Raw genomic sequence first — 27,358 nt, 5'->3', positions numbered from 1 at the left:
AACAGGGATTTTTTCCAAAGAAAAGGCACTTCCGGGTTGGATTTCCTCAGGTTTTTGCCTGCAAAATCAGTTCTGTTATACTCACAGACAATATTTTGACAGTTTTGGAAACTTTAGAGTTTTCTATCCTAATCTGTCAATTATATGCATATTCTAGCATCTGGGCCTGAGAAACAGTACGTTTACCTTGGGAACGTTATTTTTCCAAACAAAAAAAATAGTGCCCCCTAGATGAAAGAGGTTAACACAGTGTCCAAATAAGGGCCAGATGTATACAGAATGGTCTCGTCTGCGTAGAGGTGGATCAAGCAATCACCCGCAGCAAGAGCGACATCATTGATATATACAGAGAATTCTCGGCTCGAGAATTGAACCCTGTGGTACCCCCATAGAGACTACCAGAGGTCCGGACAACAGGCCCTCTGATTTGACATACTGAACTCTATCTGAGAAGTAGTTGGTGAACCAGACGAGGCAGTCATTTGAGAAACCAAGGCTGTTGAGTCTGCCAATAAGAATATGGTGATTGACAGAGTTGAAAGCCTTGGCCAGGTTGATGAAGACGACTGCACAGTACTGTCTTTTATCAATGGCGATTATGATATCGTTTAGTACCTTGAGCGTGGCTGAGGTGCACCCGTGACCAGCTCGGAAACCGGATTGCACAGCGGAGAAGGTACGTGGGATTCGAAATGGTCAGTGATCTGTTTGTTAACTTGGCTTTCGAAGACTTTAGAAAGGCAGGGCAGGAGGGATATAGGTCTGTAACAGTTTGGGTCTAGAGTGTCACCCCCTTTGAAGAGGGGGATGACCGTGGCAGCTTTCTAATCTTTAGGAATCTCAGCCGATACAAAAGAGGGCTTGAACAGACTAGTAACAGGGGTTGCAACAATGGCAGCGGATCATTTTAGAGAAAGAGGGTCCAGATTTTCTAGCCTGTCTAGCCCGATTTGTACGGGTCCAGGTTTTGCAGCTCTTTCAGAACATCTGCTATCAGGATTTGGGTGAAGGAGAAGCTGGGGAGGCTTGGGCAAGTAGCTGCGGGGGGTGCAGAGCTGTTGGCCGGGGTTGGGGTAGCCAGGAGGAAAGCATGGCCAGCCGTAGAGAAATGCGTATTGAAATTCTCGGGTTATCGTGGATTTATCGGTGATGACAGTGTTTCCTAGCCTCAGTGCAGTGGGCAGCTGGGAGGAGGTGCTCTTATTCTCCATGGACTTTAGTGTCCCTGAACTTTTTGGAGTTAGAGCTACAGGATGCAAATTTCTGTTTGAAAAAGTTAGCCTTTGCTTTCCTATCTGACTGTGTGTATTGGTTCCTGACTTCCCTGAAAAGTTGTATATCGCGGGGGCTATTCGATGCTAGTGCAGTACGCCACAGGATGTTTTTGTGCTGGTCGAGGGCAGTCACGTCTGGAGTGAACCAAGGGCTATATCAGTGAGGTCAATATCCTTCCAGGATACCCGGGCCAGGTCAATTAGAAAGGCCTGCTCGCAGAAGTATTTTAGGGAGCGTTTGACAGTGATGAGGGGTGGTCGTTTGACCGCGGACCCATAATGGATGCAGGCAATGAGGCAGTGATCGCTGAGATCCTGAATGAAAACAGCAGAGGTGTATTTGGAGGGCAAGTTGGTCAGGATAATATCTATGAGGGTGCCCATGTTTACAGATTTAGGGTTGTTCCTGTTGGGTTCCTTGATGATTTGTGTGAGATTGAGGGCATCAAGCTTAGATTGTAGGACGGCCGGGGTGTTAAGCATATCCCAGTTTAGGTCACCTAACAGAACGAACTCTGAAGATAGATGGGGGGCAATCAATTCACATATGGTGTCCCAGCCGCCTCCTCCCCCCCTCTCTCATACATCTCCCAAGTAGAATCACCCAAGAGACAATCCCCAGTGGGGCTGTATTTCACTACAGGTGCTGATATGATTCAACAGTTGGTTACAGTGTGTTATTACGTGAGAAAAGGGTGAGCCTGACTGTCATGCTTCAGAGTGAATACCCTCAGAAGATAAAGTCTCTTTATTCCCCATGCACAGCTCATCCCTCGGGGACAGGGACAATTCTGGTTTAATTCCGCATGCCGATAATTAATATGCCAAAGGAGTACATTATTTTCATTCCAGTTCATACAGGGACAGGGAGAGTGATAGGAGATATCCAATCCAAAGAAGCATACATTGATTAGGAATGCTCCTTTAGAGAAGGAAAGAGGCCCGTATTGATATTGGGCATAGCTGCATGAGGGTTTGTGCCTGGCAATTGTTTGTGTAAGTCGATACAAATAGCACTCTGTATTTCTGGGGTGAGGTGAGTGTGGGGGTGATACTGTTGCTTGGACTCAAGCAACGGAGGCTGCTTGGACATACAGTACCAGTCAAAAGTTTGGACACAACTACTCATTCAAGGGTTTTTCTTTATTTTTACTATTTTCTATAATATAACAGTGAAGATATCAAAACTATGAAATAAAACATACGGAATCATGTAGTAACCAAAAAAGTGTTAAACAAATCTAAATATATTTTATATTCTTCAAAGTAGCCACCCTTTACCTTGATGACAACTTTGCACACTCTTGCCATTTTCTCAACCGGCTTCACCTGGAATGCTTTTCCAACAGTCTTGGAGTTCCCACATATGCTGAGAACTTGTTGGCTGCTTTTCCTTCACTCTGCGGTACAACTCATCCCAAACCATCTCAATTGGGTTGAGGTCAGGTGATTGTGGAGGCCAGGTCATCTGATGCAGCACTCCATCACTCTCCTTGGTCAAATAGTCCTTACACAGCCTGGAGGTGTATTGGGTCATTGTCCTGTTGAAAACCAGATGATTGTCCCACTAAAGTGCAAAAAAGATGTGATGGCGTATAGTTGCAGAATGCTGTGGTAGAAATGCTGTTTAAGTGTGCCATAAATTCTAAATCAATCACTGACAGTGTCACCAGCAAAGCAACCCCACACCATCACACCTCCTGCTTCACGGTGGGAACCACACATGCGGAGATCATCCGTTCACCTACTCTGCATCTCACAAAGACACAGCGGTTGGAACCAAAAATCTCAAATTTGGACTCATCAGACCAAAGTATAGATTTTCACCAGTCTAATGTCCATTGCTCGTGTTTCTTGGCCCAAGCAAGTCTCTTCTTCTTATTGGTGTGCTTTAGTAGTGGTTTTTATGCAGCAATTCAACCATGAAGTTGTCCTCTGAACAGTTGATGTTGAGATGTGTCTGTTACTTGAACTCTGAAGCATTTATTTGCGGGGCTGTTAACTCTAATAAACTTATCCTTTGCAGCAGAGGTTACTCAGGAAAGGAAGACCCAGTGGCGGTCCTCATGAGAGCCAGTTTCATCACAGCACTTGATGGTTTTTGCAACTGCACATGAAGAAACTTTCTAAGTTCTTGAAATGTTCTGGATTGATTGCCCTTCATGTCTTAAAGTAATGATGTGTTGTTTCTCTTTGCTTATTTGAGCTGTTCTTGCCATAATATGGACTTGGACTATCTTCTGTATACCCCCCCCCCCCCCCACACACACACACACACACACACACACACAACAGAAGTCATTGGCTCAAATGCATTAAGAAGGAAAGAAGTCCCACAAATTAACTTTAAACAATGCATACCTGTTAATTGAAATGCATTCCAGGTGACTACCTCATGAAGCTGGTTGAGAGAATGCCAAAAGTGTGCAAAGCTGTCAAGGTAAAGGGTGGCTATTTTGAAGAATCTCAAATATATTTTGATTTGATTAACACTTTCTTGGTTACTACATGTTTCCATGTGTTATTTCATAGTTTTGATGCCTTCACTATTATTCTACAATGTAGAAAATAGTAAAAATAAAAAACCCTGGAATGAGTAGGTGTGTCCAAACTTTTGATTGATACTGTATTTCAGGAGGCTTAAGGTGGTTGAAACATTTATGAACAATATACGCCTTGGGTGAGTTGCTAGACACCCCCGTTGACAAGTGCTTACTCGCAGATTGTGGTCAGGGAGTCGGATGGAGGAGAGTTAGGGTTGGTTATACTTCGGCAGGAGCGGCATGGAGCTTCAAAGGAAAGCCTGCAGCCTGTTGTCTCGTTTACAGAACGAGGTGCCACATTCCCCGGGGTTAGACAGCCCTTGCCGTTCCTGAACGGGGGACGGGGTAAAAGCGGGTATGCCAGGGCCAATCTGACAGGCTGTGACCGCCCCCCAATTAGAGTGACGGATAGCCCAGCTAATTAAATGACAGATTAGTGCTCAGGGGCCCCCTAGATTGAAAGGCTTTCACTCTGTAGACACACCCACCCTAATCAAAGGAACCCAAAATCACATCGCACCTCTGTCTAATCTGCCAGTGCCAACAATGCAACAGTGCCAAGTCGTTGGCACTGGCCCAAGATCTGACCTGTGGCCACTCGGAGCCTTTTGCCATGTAAACAGACAACCTACTGTATCAGCATCTGCCAACCAGGCATCACAGGCCTATGATGGCAGAAGTGGTCACATCACTGAGGCAAAACAACCAACCAGCCATGGAGAAACCAGGGAGTTTATGAAGTGGCTAAAACTTCTTCCAAGCTTCGTCTAAGAACACCTTGAGGGCATTCATCTCCACAAATTTTATTTATAGCCGCAAAACAGTGGTGGGAAGAAACGTTGGCAAAAACAACAAGGGCCCTTATGAGACTTCGCTTTGAACTGCCCGCTCAGACTCAGACAGACTGGGCTGTGTGAGCAAACGTTGTTTCAGCAGACACACGCTTATAGCCGGGTAGTAAACTCTCTCCAGAATCAATATTGGCCTCCCACGAGACAATTCCGCTGGCGCGAGATGAATCAGAAACCTATAAGCTCTAGGTGTTGTGCACTGATAACTTAAAAGGTCTGTACTGCAACAGAACAATTCAGCAACAATTAAAACCTGTGTAGGAACACAACTGCATTCAAGTCTGAGTCTAAGTTTAGACTGCGCCTTTGAGTTTTGTTAGTCATCGGCTTGGGCGATATACCGTTTATACCAAATACCGGTGTATTTCGAAATACCTACTAGAGGTCGACCGGTTATGATTTTTCAACACCGATACTGATTATTGGAGGACCAAAAAAAGCCGATACCGATTAATCGGACGATTTAAAAAATATATATATTTGTAATAATGACAATTACAACAATACTGAATGAACAATGAACACTTATTTTAACTTAATATAATACATCAATAAAATCAATTTCGTCTCAAATAAATAATGAAACATGTTCAATTTGGTTTAAATAATGCAAAAACAAAGTGTTGGAGAAGAAAATAAAAGTGCAATATGTGCCATGTAAAAAAGCTAACGTTTAACCTCTCTTGAGTAGGGGGCAGTATTTTCACCTCTGGATGAAAAGCGTGCCCAAAGTAAACTGCCTGTTACTCAGGCCCAGAAGCTAGGATACGCATATAATTGGTAGATTTGGATGGAAAACACGCTAAAGTTTCTGTTAAAATAATGTCTGTGACTATAACAGAACTGATATGGCAGGCGAAAACCTGAGAAAAATCCATCCAGGAAGTGAAATTATTTTCATGTGGCTGTTTTTCAACTCAATGCCTATAGAGAATCCAATGGGTTAGGAATCAGATTGCAGTTCCTATGGCTTCCACTAGATGTCAAGTCTTTAGACATGGTTTCAGGCTTGTATTTTGAAAAACGACGAGTAAACAGCCATTTTGGACAGAGGAACTTTGCAGACCTGATTCGGCGCGCCGTTTACCGGATGTTGGCCAGGTGGGACATACCCTAGAGACACTAAGTTCCTTGCTCAAAACATGAACATATGAAAGCTGGTGGTTCCTTTTAACATGAGTCTTCAATATTCCCAGGTAAGAAGTTTTAGGTTGTAGTTATTATAGGACTATTTCTCTCTATACCATTTGTATTTCATATACCATTGACTATTGGATGTTCTAATAGGTACTTTAGTATTGCCAGCCTAATCTCGGGAGTTGACAGGCTTGAAGACATAAACAGCGCAATGCTTAAAGCATTGCGAGGAGCTGTTGGCAAACGCAGGAAAGTGCTGTTTGAAAGAATGCTTACGAGCCTGATGCTGCCTACCACCGCTCAGTCAGACTGCGCTATCAAATCATAGACTTAATTATAATATAATAACACAGAAATACGAGCCTTACGTCGTTAATATGGTCAAATCCGGAAACTATCATTTCGAAAACAAAACGTTTATTCTTTCAGTGAAATACGGAACCGTTTTTGTATTTTATTTAACGGGTGGCATCCATAAGTCTAAATATTGCTGTTACATTGCTCAACCTTCAATGTTATGTCATAATTATGTAAAATTCTGGCAAATTAGTTCCCAACGAGCCAGGCGGCCCAAACTGTTGCATATACCCTAACTCTGCGTGCAATGAATGCAAGAGAAGTGACACAATTTGCCTAGATAATATTGCCTGCTAACATGAATATCATCAACCATGTGTAGTTAACTAGTGATTATGTTAAGATTGATTGTTTTTTTAAAGATAAGTTTAACGCTAGCTAGCACCTTACCTTGGCTTCTTGCTGCACCCGCATAACAGGTAGTCAGTCTGCCACGCCGTCTCCTCGTGGAGTGCAATGTATTCGGCCATAATCGGTGTCCAAAAATGCAGATAACCGATTGTTATGAAAACTTGAAATCGGCCCTAATTAATCGGTCGACCTCTAATGCCTACAGTATGATTTTCAATACCATTGGGGGCACCCTCGCATCGCAGGGGTTGCGTTCTACGCCACCGCTTATAACTACGAAATCTAAGATGTGTCAAATAAATTATATCCAGTTGCGGGTAAAAAAATAAATAGAAATAAATATACAGAATGTATATTTTGGTTTAGAAATAGCGTCCCTTGTGTGCACTTCTGGTAATACTGTATAACCCTGTATGAAAATCTGGATACCGCACAACTCACATTCAGTGCATGCTAATTGGCCTATCAATTTGATGCATAGTGATTATTATTTTATTTTTTAGAGGGTAGATCAGCTTTAGTAGTGCAGATAGATTTTAGCTTCCATCAATGTACTTGTCTGCATCATTTCCAATCCCCCATATATTGTTGTTTGTAAGTATATACAGTACCAGTCAGAAGTTTGGACACACATATTCATTCCAGGGTTTTTCTTTATTTGTACTATTTTCTACATTGTAGAATAATAGTGAAGACATCAAAACTATGAAATCACAAATATGGAATCATGTAGTAAGCAAAAAAGTCTTAAACAAATAAAAATATATTTTATATTTGAGATTCTTCAAAGTTGCCACCTTTTGCCTTAATGACAGCTTTGCACACTCTTGGCATTCTCTCAACAGGCTTCACCCCGAATGCTTTTCCAACAGCCAAGACAACACAGGAGTGGTTTCCGGACAAGTCTCAATGGCTTTCCGTGGCTCAGCCAGAGCCCAGACTTGAACCCGATCGAACATCTCTGGAGACCTGAAAATAGCTGTGCAGCAACGCTCCCCAACCAACCTGACAGAGCTTGAGAGGATCTGCAGAGAAGAATGGGAGAAACTCCCCAAATACAGGTGTGCCAAGCTTGTAGCGTCATACCCAAGAAGATTTGAGGCTGTAATCGCTGCCTAAGGTGCTTCAACAAAGTACTGCGTAAGGGTCTGAATACCTTTAAAATGTATTTTACAATATATTACACTCCATTTATTTTTGTTTTTCTTCTAACGTATTGTGTGCCTCTATGGTACAGTTTTTATTGCCATCTGTACTGTTAGTCCCTCTATTTCCTTTGTTAATATGAATTATTTTGACCTAAATTGCTTTTGCTTTAAAAGACGAGTATTGAATTGCATGGCCTCTAAAGGCACATTTAAAATGCATTCGGACACTGTATTAACAAGATTATTCTTCATTCTGATTCTAAATGCATAGAATTGAGAATGTTCTGTGAAAATTGAGTCACGAGTCCTAAAGTTCAATATCAGTCTTTTATTCTAATCTTAGGTCAGGGTTGCACAACGTCCTCCCTCAATGGATGCAGTGTCTTCTGGTGTTCTGTGGTATACCAAAACTCCTGTACTTCTGACTAAAATAAAATAGTTTGTTACGTTCGGTACTTCTGTCAAATGAGTCATGTGATTGAGGATCAAGTCTGTATCAGCGCAGCCCCATTATAGTGTGGATGCCGAGCCGTTGCCATACCAAGCGGTGATGCAACCTTTCATGATACTCTCGATGGTGCAGCTGTAGAACTTTTCGAAGATGTGAGGACCCATGTTAGCTCCCCACTCATGCTGCACAGCAGTTAACACACTTGAATAATGCAACATGGCATGTATAAATGTTGAAACTGGTCATTACTGTTAACAAAACAACGTCCGTACAGGCTAAAACACTTCACAATGCAAGATGATACCTGTAGCTTCCAGCTTTAAATTGTAGGCCAACTTTCCTTGCTAGCTTACAGTGGAATTCACTACCCTAGTACTCTGTGATTATATGCAAACCATAACACAAAATATTATGATTTCAATGCTGATTGTCACCAAAAACGTTATTAATTCACTTTGTCTCCCTCGCCACCAAAAACTATTTTTTGTCTCCTGTCTGGTTTCACTAGATTCCATAGCCACATTCTGCCTTAAAAATGACATCTTTACTTTCTTAGAGACACACACACTTTTATAAAAGAAGATGGGTTCTTCCATGCAAATGCTGTTGATCAGTACAATAAAATATGTTCTCCTAGCAGTTGTCAATAAAATAAGTCCTAAATGGAAAGGATTATTTGTCATCTGTAGCGCCATGAAATCAGCTAAAACGAGCTCAATAACTCAATGCATGCACACTCTCCTAGCGAATAATATGCATTCACCTGAATTGTGATTAGACCTAGGCTAGCTAGCTACATCTTGATTTACCCAGCTTATCAATATAGATGTACCTTTTCAAATAAATTATTACCATTTTGTATTTAGACTGTTTTTACCAAAGTCAAATTGATTGTATTTGTATAATTGATGCAGACCCTGGTTCGATCCTGGGCTGTATCACAACCGGCCTTAAATCTGGAGTTCCATAAGGAGGCGCACAATTGGCCCATCGTCGCCCGGGTTAAGTGAGGGTTTGGCCGGGGTAGGCCGTCATTGTAAAATAAGAATTTGTTTTTAACTGACTTGCCTAGTTAAAAAAAATCTTTAAAAAAATGTCAATAAAAATATTCAAATGTAATGACATTGAACTCAAAAGATGCCCAACGACTGAACTGAGCAGTAACTGAGTTTCTGTGGATCAGGTGCCATTCTGTGACTTTGGTTACCACTTTTGTTGTGGTATCGGTTTGGTATCATTTTGGAATCGAGTATCGGGACACTAAGCCTGGTACCGAAGTCAAAGTTCTGGTATGGTGACAACACGAATGTCTTTGGGTCTGTTTTCATCTCTCCCTGGCACATATTAAGCCCATACATTTCTAGGTCTAAACCAGTTAATCAAATAAACTACATTTGAAGATCACATTTTTGTAGATAGTATTAGCCTACTGTTGCCCCTTTAAGATCGGGAGTTATGTCTGGCATCCGTAACCGACCATTTAAAAAAAGATGGACAGAGAGAGAGAGTGAAAAGGACATGTTGAGCGAACGTGAAATGAAATTATACCTCCATAATCATTAGGAGACATCCAGCCTGCCATTTATCTTTTGTCCTGGACATGACACCCGCGTTTGTAACCTATGCTTTGTTTGGATTTCCCTAAACCTGGTACTTGTGCGTCTTTCTCATCAATTTTCCTGTTCAATTTAGCCACGATGGCCATCATTTTGATTTCTCCCTGTGTCCACCTTTGTCTGCGAAAGAACAAGTGTTTACTCGCTGTCTCGGGTCTGTATTGGCTCCATCTGTTAGTCAGCCTTTTGTTCTGTGGTAATATATTCACCTATTCATGTAATGTTTTCATGTAAGGCATGTTCAAGGCCATAGCCTTTTCTAGCACTATCCTTCTGCTACTCTCCTTCAGTGAAGCCAAAAAAACAGCTGACGTCTCAAGCACTCCTGCTTCACCTTTTATAATCGGAGAGGTCTCAAAGTGCGAAGGAATAAACAAATGAGTGCATGCAGAAAGATATTAGCCAAGACCCAGCGGAACCGTAGCGAAGAGCTAATCGCCATTATTGTAAATACGGGGCAGAGAAGCGCACTGCTCCGCTGAGATGAACCTCTGAGACGAAGAGGGCCTGAACTGAGCTCTGTAATAGCCGCTCCCCGATGACCCCTTCTCCTGTTCTCCTTTAACTCGCGAAGAGACATAAGCTAAACCTCACTAGCTAATAAGGGCCTTTACAAGCATAACCACCCTCCCCGGTAGCCTCAGCCTACCAATCTCGCTATCATTCCTCAGCGCCTTCTGCCTGACTTGGCCACTACACTAAAAGACAAGGTTTACCGTCAAGGCCATATGCACCTTGAATAATTTTGCTTAAACAGAATTGGTGCATAATAATTCTGCCGTGAATCACTGATGGAGGAATCAAAGCACTATGGGATGGATGAATCAAAGCACTATGGGATGGATGAATCAAAGCACTATGGGATGGATGAATCAAAGCACTATGGGATGGAGGAATCAAAGCACTATGGGATGGATGAATCAAAGCACTATGGGATGGATGAATCAAAGCACTATGGGATGGAGGAATCAAAGCACTATGGGATGGAGGAATCAAAGCACTATGGGATGGAGGAATCAAAGCACTTTGGGATGGAGGAATCAAAGCACTTTGGGATGGAGGAATCAAAGCACTTTGGGATGGAGGAATCAAAGCACTTTGGGATGGATGAATCAAAGCACTATGGGATGGATGAATCAAAGAACTATGGGATGGATGAATCAAAGCACTATGGGATGGAGGAATCAAAGCACTATGGGATGGAGGAATCAAAGCACTATGGGATGGAGGAATCAAAGCACTTTGGGATGGATGAATCAAAGCACTATGGGATGGATGAATCAAAGCACTATGGGATGGATGAATCAAAGCACTATGGGATGGAGGAATCAAAGCACTATGGGATGGAGGAATCAAAGCACTTTGGGATGGAGGAATCAAAGCACTATGGGATGGAGGAATCAAAGCACTTTGGGATGGATGAATCAAAGCACTATGGGATGGAGGAATCAAAGCACTATGGGATGGAGGAATCAAAGCACTATGGGATGGAGGAATCAAAGCACTATGGGATGGAGGAATCAAAGCACTATGGGATGGAGGAATCAAAGCACTATGGGATGGAGGAATCAAAGCACTATGGGATGGAGGAATCAAAGCACTATGGGATGGAGGAATCAAAGCACTTTGGGATGGAGGAATCAAAGCACTTTGGGATGGAGGAATCAAAGCACTATGGGATGGAGGAATCAAAGCACTATGGGATGGAGGAATCAAAGCATTATGGGATGGAGGAATCAAAGCACTATGGGATGGAGGAATCAAAGCACTTTGGGATGGAGGAATCAAAGCACTATGGGATGGAGGAATCAAAGCACTATGGGATGGAGGAATCAAAGCACTATGGGATGGATCCCCGTTGGATGCAGGTGGATCTTGGTGACCGACCAATTCCAAGAGACGCAACTGCCCACAAAAAAACACAAAATGCTTGTAAAAAACATGCTTAGGCAGGTGCAGGCTGGGAACTGTGCCAAACGCTTGCACCTGCAAGGAGGGGTTATTAGATTATGGGGCATGCCGATATCTGTGAACTGTATTCACATTCCCTCTCGTCATAGCCTTCTTGCCAACCCCCACGCACACATAAGAGAGAGTCTGATTCAGACAAGTTTCGCTTTCATAAGACTGTAGAGACAGAGCATTGTCCTGCAAGATGGCGCGGCTCCTTTTATCATTGATTTCGGCAGACTAACGCGGAAGCTTACGCAGTGGGTTTAGTTGATAACGGCTCACAGTACAAGGTAAAAAGTAGAACACAAATCACAGTGTGATCCTAGCTGGTGTCTGTCTGCTACGCTGGGGAAGCACCGAAGAGCACAACAATATCACAGCTGGTTTGAACCGGGAACAAAGAAGTCAATTTCAGGACACCAGACCAAACAAAATGGAATGAAAAAGAAATTACAAATCAGTTCCATCCAGGTGTTCTCCAGTCCATCGAGAGAAAAGGGGGTCAGGAAGTAATCTTTTCAAACTGGTTGTAAACAACAGAAATGTTGCTGGCCTCCATTCCCGGTTATAGGGCATTTTCTCTTATCTAGGCTACAAAGTGGGAGAAGGAGCTGACTAGTTTGAAATTAGGGGGATTCCTTCCAACTCGGTTCATCATTTTTTCATCCCCTGAAACCGCTGAATATTTCATCCATTCTGGAGGTGCTGGGGACATGTATTATGCACAGACGGCTCTTACTCAAAGAGTTCTTGCTCTGCTCTCACATTATGTCTCAAGACATGCCCACAAGGGAGTGATGGGACCGTGGGATGAACAAAAGAGTGGGTGGGATTGTGGGGCGGGGGGTCTCTTCTAAGGTTTGGGGGATGTGTCGACTGACTAAGCATGTCTAAAGAATAAGTGCTTAATACATGCTAGACCCTATATTGAAAGTTGGCTTTTCTTCTCATCTCAAGATATCTTTGTTTAAATTTAGACCCATCTCTGTTTTAAAGGGCAGGGTGTCAAGTTGGAAACAGGGTCTGTAGCTTCTCTTACCTCTCATCAACACTCCTACACACTGACTCATCCTGTGGAGTGATGCATGATGGTCATTAAACGGTGGCAAAAGGTTCTCTCTTTATCTCAATTTACATAAAGCAGAGAGGGGCATTGGATTTTCCATGCAATACATACACCTTTGTATGAAGTTAAGCATCTATAACACCCAGGTCTGATCACCCACCTTTCATGGGCTGAGCAGTGAGCTTAGAGATGTGTCACTCGACAATAGAGCTGGGACGATAAACCGAACATGACCGACACGACCATACCGATCACTAACAGCGGGAATTTCGCTGATATCCTTCATTATGATAAGTAGCCTATACTAGAGAAATGTGAAGTTTAAAATGAAATAAGTTTGCTAATATAGGTGATTGTTAATGTGACAATTAATAGCTACAATCATCAAACTAGTAGTAGTATTTTCAAAGATCACACATAAAAACATGTGATGCACATTAAACTTATCATACCATTTATCGTTGTCCCATCAATTCAGGCAATTTATTGCAATATTGATTTTTGTCCGTATAGCCAAGCTCTACCTGACACTGCAAAAAACTGACTTGCAAAACGTACCACCATAATTCTGTTTGTATGGCGATAGCTGGTGTTGCTTTCCACTGTCAGGACCCATCCTCCTAATCATAACGCATAAGAATCTGTGGGAAGGTCACTGCTGAGAGAATTCTCACACAAATGTACAGGCGAAACACAAGCGCTCAGAGCCAGCTAGGTTCCGGCCACAGTGACGCGTCACAACACAAATGCCAGAGGGTCGCAAACTTCCTCCGGGGGTCACTGAAAGGGCACAACCTTTCAACACGTCTCTGTAAACAAAACCCTTGAGTCAAAGCTGGGAGCTAAAGGAAAACTCAGAAGTAAAAACAAAACACCAAGGAGAGACAACACAAAACGCACAATACTCACACATAAACCCCTTAATCTTATCAAATTTGGTTTTTGCTTTCCCCCCCACATTTCCTCTATATTGAACAATTCATTCAATTTCATTGGCTCATGACAAGAGTCTAGGCCTAATCTCACATATGGAAAAGGGTGGTTTTCCAATAGATACATACTCTTTATGACATGTTAAACAGCTTAAAAGGCATCAGCAGTCCAGAGAGATTGGAGAAAGGTGAATTTACCATACAGCATGTTACCACAGTGGTCACGACATCTATTCCTTATGATATCTGGGAGCAGCAATGGTTGTCCATAATGCATGTTCCCAATGCTAGAACAGCCATAGGGTCAGTGGCATGAATCTCTCACTGGCAAAAATAAGCATGTCAGAAAAGAAACATGGTATAGGCCAACTATTGCTTGACACCACTGAGGTACGGGCCAAGAGGCACGGGCCAAGAGGCAGAGTTACACTATATATAAAAAAAGTATGGGGACACCCCTTCAAATTAGTGGATTCAGCTATTGCAGCCACACCCGTTGCTGACAGGTGTATAAAATCGAGCACACAGCCATGCAATCTCCATAGACAAACAATGGCAGTAGAATGGCCTTACTGAAGAGTGTTCTAGACTGTTATAGCAACAAAGGGGGACCAACTCCATATTAATGCCCATGATATTGGAATGAGATGTTAGAGATATGACGAGCAGGTGTCCACATACTTTTGGTCATGTAGTGTATTTCTTATCAGCACACCAAATATCTATTAAACACATGAAAGCGACACTTGAGTCTCAAATTCAAAAAATTACTTTCCCATCCACTTCTTGACATTTCATCCCTTTCAACTGCTTTGATACATTTAACAGTGAGGTAACTTTTTATGAGAGAAGACACACTGATGGGTGATTAACCTTTAAACGTGTTTTCCCCGATAAGACAACGTGGCAGGGTTTTGAGATCCATTCCTTCATGCACAACTTCGATAAATAGTTGACCTTATTTAGCTTATATTTTTTAACCAAGAGTTAAAAAAGGATGTTATCCTGAAATATAGAATATCCATTTAGAAATACCTGGCCAAGAAGGCAACTCAAAAACCTCAGAGAGATGCTAGGATAAGTATAAAAGAGGACACTGACTGGAAGATATGAAGAATAGCTTGGCTTTGCCAATATGCTTTCATCTTTGTCACGAAAACAAATTGAAAAGTAAAATTGAGCAATGCTGTTGTCATCCTGCTTCTACATCTTTGTGCTTATTCCCTGTCCACTTCACCACTTCCTCAGCCTACACTTTCTTCTCCTGTTGTCAGCCCTGGTATCTTTCTGACTGTGTTTCCTTCCCTCCACACAAGTCATTTGTCTTCCTCCAGTGTCCCCTTCTCCACATCAAAGAGCACCAGTTCATTCAAGGCCTCGGTGGTGCTTGCTGTCACATGTCCGCCTTATTTGGGGCCCATATGGTCAAAAGGCAGTGCCACCGAAGTGGAATGGGACACTGTTCCCCGTGGGGCATTCCTATTGGCATCCACATGAGAAAATGTTTCAAACACTGTGTTTCAATCAAATTGACACATCCACACCGAACTGATGTTTCATGAAATGAGGGACAAAGGACAAGAAAGAGACAGTGATGTGGAAGTACTAGAAAAAAAGACTTGTTCTCTCTTACCTTGACCCGAGGTAGTAGGTGTTACACCGCAAGGCAGGAAGCAGCCAGCGAGCAAACCAAATAGGAGAGGAAGTCAGAAAATAAAAAAAGGGTTAGTGTCAGAGAATATGAATACAGTCACCAAAAGATGTTTATGCTTCATCAAAACATGTATTTTGAAGCCAGGGTTGCGCCAACGGATTAACTACAGAATCTTTAAAAAAAGGAATTTCTGGGTGTGTGCGAAAGTTCATTTAAAAGAGTGAAACAATGGCGCATTAAAGATTTAGGAGGTGCCAGACCACATTAAGCGATACTATTATTAGGATGTGTACAATACATCTCATTCCCATGTTCATCTGTATTCACTCTGTACAATTCTAAGGGATTCTGAGAGAAAGGAGTCTATGCAATATGCATGGCTCGCTGTAACACAGGGCAAGCGGAGTGGTATTCTCCTGTTCTCCCGAGTGCGAGAGAGACCTTTGTCAGCGGCCCTTTGTCAGCTGCCGGTAAGAGCTGCTGTTCTGACCAGAAGGAGAGCAACATGGGGAAGGAAAAGCTGCCGTTGTAGAGAAATGGATCACATATTTTCCTGCCAAATGCACGTTTTTATTATTTTCTACCTTCCTGGCAGGAAGTGTTCACAAACGACGTCATGTTTTGGTTAGTGTTGAAAGAGGCTGCAAATCAAGCTGCACTACCGCATGTTGTAATTGGACAGAGGGGAACTGACACTGTTGGGGGCAGGGGAGAAAGGGATCAGTGAAATAGCTTATTTGAGAAATAAGCTCAGTGCAGCTTTTTTGTGTGCTAATGGCAGCTTGAACTGCATTTCAAAAAGGATTTCATTCATAATCCATCCGTTTCCTGTTGACTAATTCCAGACCAGGTAGCAAGAGAGGGGGGAATGATGCTGGATGTTGGAGAAGTTGAAGGATGGATAGCCTATATTAGCCTCAATCTTTACCTTTTATGTGTGCCAGTGAACCCCCATTGGAGCAGCCTGTGTGCAGTACAGTATATCATCGCTTTATAGGGCCCCTAAATGCCACACAATATGCTGTGGGGGACAGATTAGTAGTGTTTACAATGTGCAAAGGGGATCTCACCGAGGGATAATCTTAACCACCAGGGACTGACAATCCACAGAAGCCCTCCTGAACTCAGTGGGTATCTCTTTGTGAATCCACACCCAGAGTGGGATATCCACCCCGTCATTTGATCTAACAAATGAGCCACAATCATAATCACCATCATCATTATAGTAATATAAAACACTGTCAGTACCACAGCTGTTGTTGGCATTAACTGTCAGGAGTGGATGCACCAAACCTTGTCTTAACGATGCTAGGCACTGCTGACAATGCTATCTGACAGGACTCTATTTGGTCTCATGGTTGATTGCATCATCACTCCCTTTGGTACCCCACAACCACTATGATTCCTCCACTATTACAAGTTAGAGGACCAGTGGATGGGTACTTTGATCTCAAGGTCTTGCGACATGAATGACGACTGGGCACTTGACCCCTTTCTGACCCCCTTTGGCTGAGTATAAAACAGGGTGATGGGGACCAGTGGGGGTCAGGCTCATGCAATGACACCCCCCTCCCCAAGAGCCAAGACACCAACCATCAATCAAGATTATTACCATAATGGTCTTTTAGCTAGATTGTCCCATCCGGATTGGATTTGGGAGAATATGGACATAGTACTATGAACTGATTCAACAAGGCTACTGGTTTTAAATCAATATTCGAAGAGAGTGGTCATATACGATAAACATCAGAGGAAGGAAAAGAGCGATAAATCCCAGGCATCCTGGGACCGTGCTGGGACCGTGCTAGGCCCCCTGCCTTGTCTACTGGACAGTACCTCACCACCAAGGTCTTGATAAATGGCAGCGTTTGACACGAGATGCCTCCCCCTCCGGAGCGGTAATCTAATCACACCAATAAAGGAGCGCCCCTCGGAAACGTGTTCCCATGCTGACCTTTGACCATTCTCCTTCCGTTGTCTGGTGGCAACCACTCAGGCAACCATGCTAAATGAACTGTGACCTTCTGGATTGTGTGTGTGTGGGGGGGGCTACAGAAAGGGTCTGGCTTGATGAGTCAGTTCAGACTGTACAGAACCCAAAACAAGGCTTATCCAAGACAAATAACAGCCTAACTAAATGGTAACCTGAACGGCGTAGCTACGCTAACCAGGCTTTCAGCCTTCTTTGAAACAATGAGGGAGGGCATAGTGTGTCTTGTGTAGGTAAACTCTTTAATTTGTCACTCCATGAGCTCTCTACCATAACTATCCCATGCACCGCAAACCTCAAACAGATGCTGGCCGAAAGAACTGCAGCACAGACTTTCTGCCTTTTGGCAGAGACTCAACCACCAGGCGTATGATTACGAAACTTGAAGAAAAACCAGAGCAAGAGTTCAGCTGTCATCCCTATGAGATAAAGTCGTACAAGTGCCCCTCTTAGCTTATTGCGGAAACAGTCACAGTGTAAGATAGCTCTATTGACTAGACAGTGGCAACGAGGCAGATATCCTCTGCACGCCAGTGTGTAAGACTTGGTGATATGTACATCACAGACAGTGAGTGATAATGTCTGCTATACGTCGGATGCCTAGACGTCAACCATACACCCGACATACAGTGCATTTGGAAAGTATTCAGACCCATGACTTTTTCCACATTTTGTTACCGCGTTATTCTAAAATGGATTAAATCGTTTCCCCCCCTCATCAATCTGAATACAATACCCCATAATGACAAAGCAAAAACAGATTACATTTTTTTTGCAAATGTATTAAAATTAGACAATTCAATAGTACGTTTGCATAAGTATTTAGACCCTTTACTCAGTACTTTGTAATCACTGCCGAAAGTGCTTTAACAGTCTCGAGACTTCTTGGGTATGGTGCCTCAAGCTTTACACACCTGTATTGGGGGAGTTTCTCCCATTCTTCTCTGCAGATCCTCTCAAGCTCTGTCAGGTTGGATGGGGAGAGTCACTGCACAGCTATTTTCTGGTCTCTCCAGAAATGTTAGATCTGGTTCAAGTCTGGGCTCTGGCTGGGCCACATAAGGCCATTGAGACTTGTCCCGAAGCACACCTGCGTTGTCTTGGCTGTGTGCTTAGGGTCATTGTCCTGTTGGAAGGTGAACCTTCACTCCAGTCTGATGTTCTGAGCGCTCTGGAGCAGGTTTTCATCAAGGATCTCTTTACTTTGCTCCGTTCATCTTTCCCTCGATCCTGACTAGTCTCCCAGTCCCTGTCGCTAAAAAACATCCCCACCGCATGATGCCGCAACCACCATGCTTCCCCGTAGGGATGGTGCCAGGTTTCCTCCAGACGTGACGCTTGGAATTCATTCCAAAGAGTTCAATCTTAGCTCCATCCGACCAGAGAATCTTGTTTCTCATGGTCTGAGAGTTCTTTAGGTGTCTTTTGACAAACTCTAAGCAGGCTGTCATGTGCTTTTTACCGAGGAGAGGCTTCCGTCTGGCCACTCTACCATAAAGACCTGATTGCTGCAGAGATGGTTGTCCTTCTGGAAGGTTCTCCCTTCTCCACAGAGGAACTCTGGAGCTCTGTCAGAGTGACCATCGGGTTCTCAGTCACTTCCCTGAACAAGGCCCTTCTCCCCTAATTGCTCAGTTTGGCCAGGCAGCCAGCTCTAGGAAGAGTCTTGGTGGTTCCAAACTTCTTCCATTTAAGAATGATGGAGGCCACTGTGTTCGTCGGGACAATTAATGCTGCAGAAATGTTTTGGTACCCTTCCCCGGATCTGTGCCTTGACACAATCCTGTCTCTGAGCTCTACGGACAATTCCTTCAACATCATGGCTTGGTTTCTGCTTTGACATGCAATATCAACTGGGGGACCTTATATAGACAGGTGTGGGCCTTTCCAAATCATGTCAAACAAAAGGAATTTACCACCGGTGGACTCCAATCAAGTTGTAGAAACACCAAGAATGATCCACGGAAACAGGATGCACCTGAGCTCATTTCCAAGTCTCTTAGCAACGGGTCTGAATACTTATGTAAATAAGTTTTGTTTTTAGTTTGAACAAAATTTGCTAAAATTTCAAAAAACCTGTTTACGCTTTGTCATTATGGGGTATTGTGTGTAGATTGATGAGGGGGAAAAATATTTAAACCATTATAGAATAAGGCTGTAACATAGCAAAATGTGGAAAAGGGGAAGAGGTTGAATACTTTCCGAATGTACTGTATATGCTAAGGTACCAGAACATTTTACTACTTAGCATGGAGAAGAAGCTTTGGCATGTTAAAATGTGATCTTGCAGCAAAATAGAAAAGTCTGAGCTGTAGAATAACAAGTGTCGGTCTGTTGTGTCTCACAGACCAGCCAAGCAGTTTCTCTGAGCTGTAATTACATTGCTTTTTTACACAGGGTCAAATTAGATCAGTGAATTCAATCATTGTCCTCATTCTTTCCCAAATGTTCTACTGGAATTTTTCCAAGTGCCATGTTACTTTAGGGATGATAAAGGTTAAGTGCAGCTGAAAGTTATGTTATGTCAATTGTTCCCATTGACTATATTTAAATCATAAACTCGGTCTTCTCTGAAAACGTATGATTAGGAAAACACAATATTCAATTGAGCCAGAACAATTTTTACAATAAAAACCTGGAAGAAGGCAGAGTGATGCCGAAACGTTGGTGGTTTACCCAATAAATTACTGGGAGTTATGAGTGTGCGACTATTTATTTTTATAGCTTACAGTTTATTCACCGTTAGTCAGCACCTCTACACTAAATATTTTTCTCTGGGTGTGCGGCAGCTCATGCTTTTTATTACAATAAAAAAACTCTAACAAAAAAAGGGACTTTTTTGGTTTCAGATGGGAGGCTATCATTAACCAACGAGAGGATTAAACACTCTTCATAGAGTTACTGATTACCCCAAACAGTGACCCTACTCCCTTTTCAAACAGTGTGGTCTCACCTCGTAGACCACGGACAATCATCATTGACCAAACAAGAACACACAGTATATCATTAAGTACTCCAAAAAAATAACAATCTGACACCATACGGAGAAAGAAAAAAAATCAACAATCGTAAGATTGATTTCTAATAGCCCTCGTGTTCCACTTAATATATATTTTTTAATGTATTCCTGCCCACAGGAGCCCTGGCCAGGCCTCATTGAGGCTATACAGTGGTCTAAACCTTCAATACCCCAGATGTGTCTATACACAGTAGAGCAGACCATTAGCAATCAATACCCTGTCCCCCAAGGCTTTGTGTTGGAAATAGCACAGCTGAATGAGCCGTTAGTATTTCTAGGAAATACATAAGCATGAATACGGTAGTAGTCAGGGTAAGGCACAATCTCTACTGATGCATGAGCTTGTAAGTAGCCATACTGTTATCAACATGGCATTTGTCTTCTAATAAGACTCCAGGCAGCTATCCATTTGATGAAGATTACACAACCGGAGATTAAAATGTCTCCTAGTATCAAGGAAAACGCTCAGAAGAGAAACTCCTGAGTCAACAATCAGTCAAGATATAGCAGGTCTTCTTTCTCCTTCTACGTTGTCCATATTAGGACTGAATATGGACACCATAGTCCTCTTTTTCTATTTCAGAAGCCAACCTCAGGTGTATTCAGACAGAGATGGGCAGTTTTATCCATTTAAACCTTTTTAAGGAAACCAGTGCGCGTTAAAAGGTCCCATAAATGTTATGCCTATGTTAAAAGCTTTAAATTGACCTCACCCCCTAATTCGTTTTAAAGGCTTGTGCTGCTGTTTGTTTTTAAATGGACACATGGCAGTACGTTGAAGATTCTGGGCTTTTTGTGGTAGTGTCCAGGGTCTTACATTAACCACCCGTTGGCGCAGGGTTAACAGCTGTCATTGAAAGGCTACCTGGGTACTGTGACCCCAGTAAATGATAATGAGGTACAGTTGCCACCTTTTTGATAAGCGGAAGCGTCCGTCCCCTCTGTGGCAACGACCATCAGCTACCAAACATGTAATTAGCGCTTTCTAATAACGTGACCATTTGGGAAGGGGAGCTGGTACACAGAGTGATTACTGCTACAATGAACCAGTGGTCGTTTCCTGTATTTAATGGCCATGGGGGTGGCAGGGGTCCTTGACCACAACAGTCTATAATGGCAATGTGTGTCTGTGTACCCCAAGCACACACTGACACATGCAAACAAATGCATTTGGTCAATATTGTAATGAACACACAAGCTAGTGTTAAACTGCCAAGAGAGCTTCATGACATTTTGTGTGTGGGTGATGGGGTGGGGGCTTTAAAGAAAAACGTTTTGCACTGAGGGGGATATGCTACACAGCCACACGAGCGCCATGGATATTTGAACTGAGCTTTTAAGTTCACAAAACGGAGAGGATACGAAGGAATGCGGAGGAAAAAAAATGACAGACAACCAAAGGAGACGAAGGAAAACAGAGGTTGAGAGAGAAAGAAAAAGAGCGAGAGGTGGATGAAATGGGACAAAAGCAAGAACTTGTGAAGCCGGCTGACACGTGTGGTGGTAGGAGGAGAGCGGTCTACACAATGTGTAAAGAAGCAGTGGGGTCTCCACTACCCACTACTACGTTCCATACGGTGACCTCAGAATAACTTGAGGCTCAGTAAATCACGAAGAGAGGGATTCCCCCCTCTCTCTTTATCCTGTCCATATCCTATTTCCTTCCCGCGCTCCTTTTCCGTGTCTCTGGCTGAATGAAGGATGAGCCTGGTGGCCCTTTGAAGTGCACGGCCTGGAACATACCAAATCCACATGGAGAGAGAGGGCAAGAGCGAAAGAGTAAGCAGGGGATAGTGTGGTGTTGGAGGGGATGCTGAATTGGAGAGACATACTGCATGTTGGGGATGGAGAGAGACCCGTAGGAATCTGTATGCAGTTTGGGTATGCAGGCCTGCAGCATGGTGGTGTTTCACAAATGGCAGATCAGGAGGAACAGCCGGTGGAACATGACCAATTCTTCCCAGGTTCTACTGTATGTATGGACTTGAACATGGCTCCCTGGAGGCTTTTGCTTTGTTTATTGCGTGGTGACGTGATCCCTTGCACAGCTTTGGGTGGGTTATGACCTCAACCCCAACAATTTTGGGAACCACATTATCAGGGATTAACTGCCATTTCAACAAGTTGAAACCAATGGTGCAAATCCTGACTCAAGGAGGCAAACGTTTAACTACGATATCTATAGTCATGAAGGTATACTTCCGCATTCATTATAAAGACAATGTGCATGTGTACTGTACCTCAAATGTAGACTTTAGCTCATGTCGCTGTAGTCTGGAATGACAGGCTCTTGCTCTTGCCATCTCAAGGACAAAGGGGTTTTACAGTCTCAGGGCCAGAACCTCAGGGTAAAACCCCTTTGTCCTTGAGATGAAAAACAAGTGTTCAGCACTGCAGTCTTCCTCTGACATAAAACATTTGAGGTGGGAACAAAAGCTTAGAAGATGTGAAATTCACACTGCGGAAGAGATGCATCCTGCAGATAAGAGCGGGGGTAGTGAAATAGATATCCCATTTTCTTTCTCTGCTCGCATTCAACTACTTGCACATGACTTTGTCTGGTGCATGTCCACACCCTGTGCGGGTTTGCGGCACGATAAATAAATAATTTAAAGAAGAACATGACCTGCAAACGTTTTACCCCACCCCTCTGTTAATTACAAATGCAGACAAGACTCTGGGGGAATAAGGCATTTTTTTTCCTTCCATGTGAGACACATTTCGCACCCCCACCCCCGGGGCATTCCATTCAGTCCATGCACTGTGCATGCTCTGAGAGCGGAAGGTTCCAAGAGAGAGACATGGGGGTGGGGGGGTGTATTGTCTGGGTTCTATACCTCCCTATGAACTTCCTGTGCACTGTTCTTACTCGGATCTGCTGAAATTTCTGTTCACTCAGTGTTTGTGAGAGCAACGTCAATCTGACTAGGCTTCCGCCCCACGCCTGTCCTCTCAACTCCCGCTGTAAAACGGAAACAGTGTTGAGACGGGGTTCTTGTCTCTTCCAAAGTTTAATTCATAACCTGCTGAGATGGAGAGGGAGTGAGAATACGAGACAGCAAGAGAAACAGAGCTCAGAGGAAGAGAGAAAGGGAGAGCGGGATGGGGTGGGGGAAGGCCTAAGAGCTAAGAAGATATATCTCTCCCCCTCAGGTTCTCAAGGGTTCCCATTACCGTGGGGTTATGTTGTGTGACCTGCAAATATCATCCACTAGTTATTGCTGTCACACTTCCACAGAGAATACATTTTGCAGAAACATGCCACAATAAATAGCATTATGCAGTAGGCCTACATTGCGTACAAAAGCATGTAAGGGAATACGGGTAAGCAATGCATAAGGCTAGAATGAAGGGGTTAACAGCAGTCACAAATTTGTCCATTTCCCAGTTTTACAAATTGAAGCTCCTATTGCAATACAGAGGGGTTGGGTTCAACTCCATTACAATTCTAGCCAACTACATGGCTAACATTGGCCACAGGAATTCAAGTATAAAAATGCCACAGGAATTCAAGTATAAGAATGCAGTATATAATGAATTCAAAGACCAGAACTGAATCGTCAAGCCCCGTAGCTGTGCATTCAAGACATAGCTGCAGGGGAGAGTGAAACGCCTGAAATCGACTTCTCCACGACGCCACCTGCCTAGCAAGTTTGCTTGCAGCTGCTGTTGTCTGTGGTCAATTGAAGAGAGAAAAATAATGAATGAATCAATGGGAAGGCAGTGCATCACGGTTTAAGAGCGAACCCAATACTTCCCTCGGTTTGGCATTTGCATTTTCCCACAATTCAATTAGCACGGTTGTCAGACGCCTGGGCCTGTTCACATGCCGTCCAACTAAGACTGGCACCCCGCGACTCACACTGACCCTTCTAAGCTTTTTGGGGGACTTAATGCTACCCCTCCCACCCTTCTCCCCACCCCAACACTCTCAAGCTCGCCCAACACAACACTCAGTGGGTTGCTTTGAATCCAACTTGAAACATTGACATCTGAAGGGGCTATTTAAAGGTGTTACCTTGTTAAGACACAAAAGAACGTACAAAGGACGGCAAAGAACGAGAAACGCACCTCAAACACCCTCTGCAAGTACTCTTTCTTTGAATCTCTTTCAAGGAACAAGCTCTGGTAGCCGCTCAGTAGTGCACTAACAGAGGATTATGCCAGTCTCTGTTCTGTGTTCTCAAAAACATCTGTTTTGGAAGGCCGCCAAGATGGCAGCTTAAAGAATTCCCTCCACCAGGGCTCCATAGGGCTAATAATTACAACGCAGTGAGAGGGAGACGAGGTGGAGAAGTGGACTGAAGCAACTAGTCGAGTGCATGCGAGAGAAAAAAAGTCCCATCACATTCTTAAACGTTTTTTAATCTTCTATTTTAATGTCGGTCTGTCCTGAGGCAATCAATCAGACAAATCGCTCAACTTCCTATCAGACAGTTTTAATATCTTAATCTTCATATGCATTTTTTTGGGGCATGGTGAAGTCTTCTCCAAAAAACATAAACAATCTGTTTTGTTGATGTTCCCTGGGAACGTTGCCGGTGAAATATTCCAGGCCAGAGCAGATAGAAGCGAAACAATGGAACCAAACGCAAGGCAATCGAGTATGGGCAATCTCAAAATCAAATTAGCTTCTCCGGCTGCAGTTTCATGTCTTTTTATACAGCCCCTACTACATCTTTTATCTCATTAATACAAAACATGTCATCTCCTCCGAGGACGGTGGTGAGAGAGAGAGGGGAGTCCACCATATGGTGGTTTAAAAAATGAAAGAAAAACACTGAATCACATTTCAACTCTGGAGAGATGCTGGACCGGCGCCAGAGTTTGGTATTGAAAGTAATTCAAAGCAAAATGTTTGAATGTTGCAGGACATGGAGCTGCAGTATTTCACAGATTGCGCCAACTGGACTAAAATGAAATCGCCTGAAACCCTCGTGTCATCTTTCAGGTCCTTAAAAGCATGACATAAGATTGTTGAATTGGAATCTCCTGATGTTATTTGCTACCTTGCTAACACATTAACCACAGCCTGTTCCATTTCCAATGAAACTCAATAGTAATACTGCTACTACTACAGCAGTAGTCCTATGTGACCAATGTTCCCTCTAAGCTGCACGCATGCAGTACCCAGAGACTGCCACACAGCTCCCCGGGACTGCCCCACTGAGAGAAGCACGAGATTGAATTTCACTCAACTTTCTAGAGCAGTGGTCACCAACCAATCGATCGCGATCGACTGGTCGATCTCCAAGGCATTCCTAGTCGATTGGCAAATATTTCTGTAAAAAAAAAAAAAACTACGATAAAGCCTTGTTCATATTTTATTTGTCTCATGCTGTTAACGGTAGGTGCACCCGATTCAGCTGCCCTGTGCTCCGGCTAGGCGAATGGTTGCCATTTTGAACCATTTCATGTGTCTGAAGGTACTAACTCTGCCTTCGTGGCAGGCCCAGAGAGCAAATCAAGTGCACTATAGGCCTACCGCTGGCCAATCGGATTGCTCAGATTAACGAGTCTGCAGTAACGTAGCAAGCATGAAAGAAAGCTACAGCAAAATTGATACTGTGAGATATCAAAATGTTTAAAACCATGACTAGAGAGACTGTCAACACTTTGTATTCAACATTTTTATAAGCCATAAAATGTTCGTTCCCATTTCCACTCAGCGCTACAACAAGCACTGCAGCAGTAATGAATGAGTAGGAAAGTGTATCTATATTATTAGAGGCTTTGGCATTTAATATTGAGGAATATTTCACTCTCTCTGTTCATAGGAATAACAACATGAATTTGTGCAGGAGGCAGAAATAAAGCGGTGTGACTCGAGTGTCGCCATCATCTGCAAGAAGGTGTCAGTGGAGGAAAGGGAGAGCGGAGGGATGTTGAGAGGCGGACCCTCAGTCTGCTGCTCTCTCCCTCTGACTATCAGATGCAGGCATCAGCCCAGTAAAATAAAAAGCTAATTATTTAAAATGTATGCTCACTCAGCTGTGCCTCACAAGTAATAAAACAACGGATCTATTACCGGTGTGATCATATAACCTACCTCAAATGTGGATTTAAAAAATAAATAAATGTATGGCCCAAAACAACAATGCATTGGCAGGGCAATTCAAGGATAGTTGATATGTGGTGATAATGTATTGGGCCTATAGATTACTGCCCAAACCTCATTTCTACAGAACTGGTTTTAATTGGCTAATGTTGCATAGGCTTACACGGTAGATCTTGGCTTTCATCTTGACTCAGAAAAGTTTGGTGACCACTGTTCTCAGGTTTTCCCTGTTAACACCATCAACATTTCCCTTTACTGTGACAATTGTGGTCGAATCAACCGCAATGTTAGCCACTTTCATTGCAACATAGCGAAACAAAACGATTTATGCAAGAGATTTTGTTGTAGGCAGAACGCATCGGAGTAGGATTCTATTGCATTGACACGCACTACTCAGCCTGTACTCTACACAGACCTGTGCGGCATAACCAATCAGAGCTGCAGTAGGCCTATATGCAGATAGACCATTGCCATATACGGATCTGTGCCATTTACTTTGAACTGGATTGTGTTTACAGCATGAGTGGTCGTGAGTAGATGGGGTTTGTTTTGAGATTAAAGTAAGAGCTGCATGTAGCCATGTGTGCATTTTCTTTCATATCCTTTGCTAGTTAGGTAGTTATTCGCACAGTTATAGATCATTTGTAGTCCGCAATAGGGGAGTGATTGCTTCCTACAAGAGAACAAAACATGTAGTCAGGTAACTCGCTTTTTTTTCCCGAAAGGGGCAGGGTTGTATTTTGAGCCAGGCTTGAATAAGCTAGGTAGCAGAGGGAAGCATAATTTGCCTGATTCTCTGTAATAACGGTATGAGAATTATAATTCATTTTATTTTGTAAAGTGGTTTCTTGCATCAAAACACAACAGCATTTTCAGTCACCTTATCTGAAGGTCAAGTGGTTAAACAGGTTAATGTCAAGTCCTGCATGTTTTTTCAAAAGTCTCATGGAATGTTGGC

The 27,358-nt window shown here is 43.1% G+C and overlaps 1 protein-coding gene across 1 annotated transcript in view; it reads right to left on the bottom strand.

Moving 5' to 3' along the window:
• Positions 1–27,358, bottom strand: part of LOC129859177 (heparan-sulfate 6-O-sulfotransferase 1-B-like) — a 96,942-nt gene that overhangs the window by 43,002 nt on the left and 26,582 nt on the right. The window lies entirely within an intron of this gene.

This window comes from Salvelinus fontinalis, chromosome 7 (genome assembly GCF_029448725.1).
Source record: "Salvelinus fontinalis isolate EN_2023a chromosome 7, ASM2944872v1, whole genome shotgun sequence".
Lineage (NCBI taxonomy): Eukaryota > Metazoa > Chordata > Actinopteri > Salmoniformes > Salmonidae > Salvelinus > Salvelinus fontinalis.
This window is presented reverse-complemented; position numbering and strand designations above follow the sequence as displayed.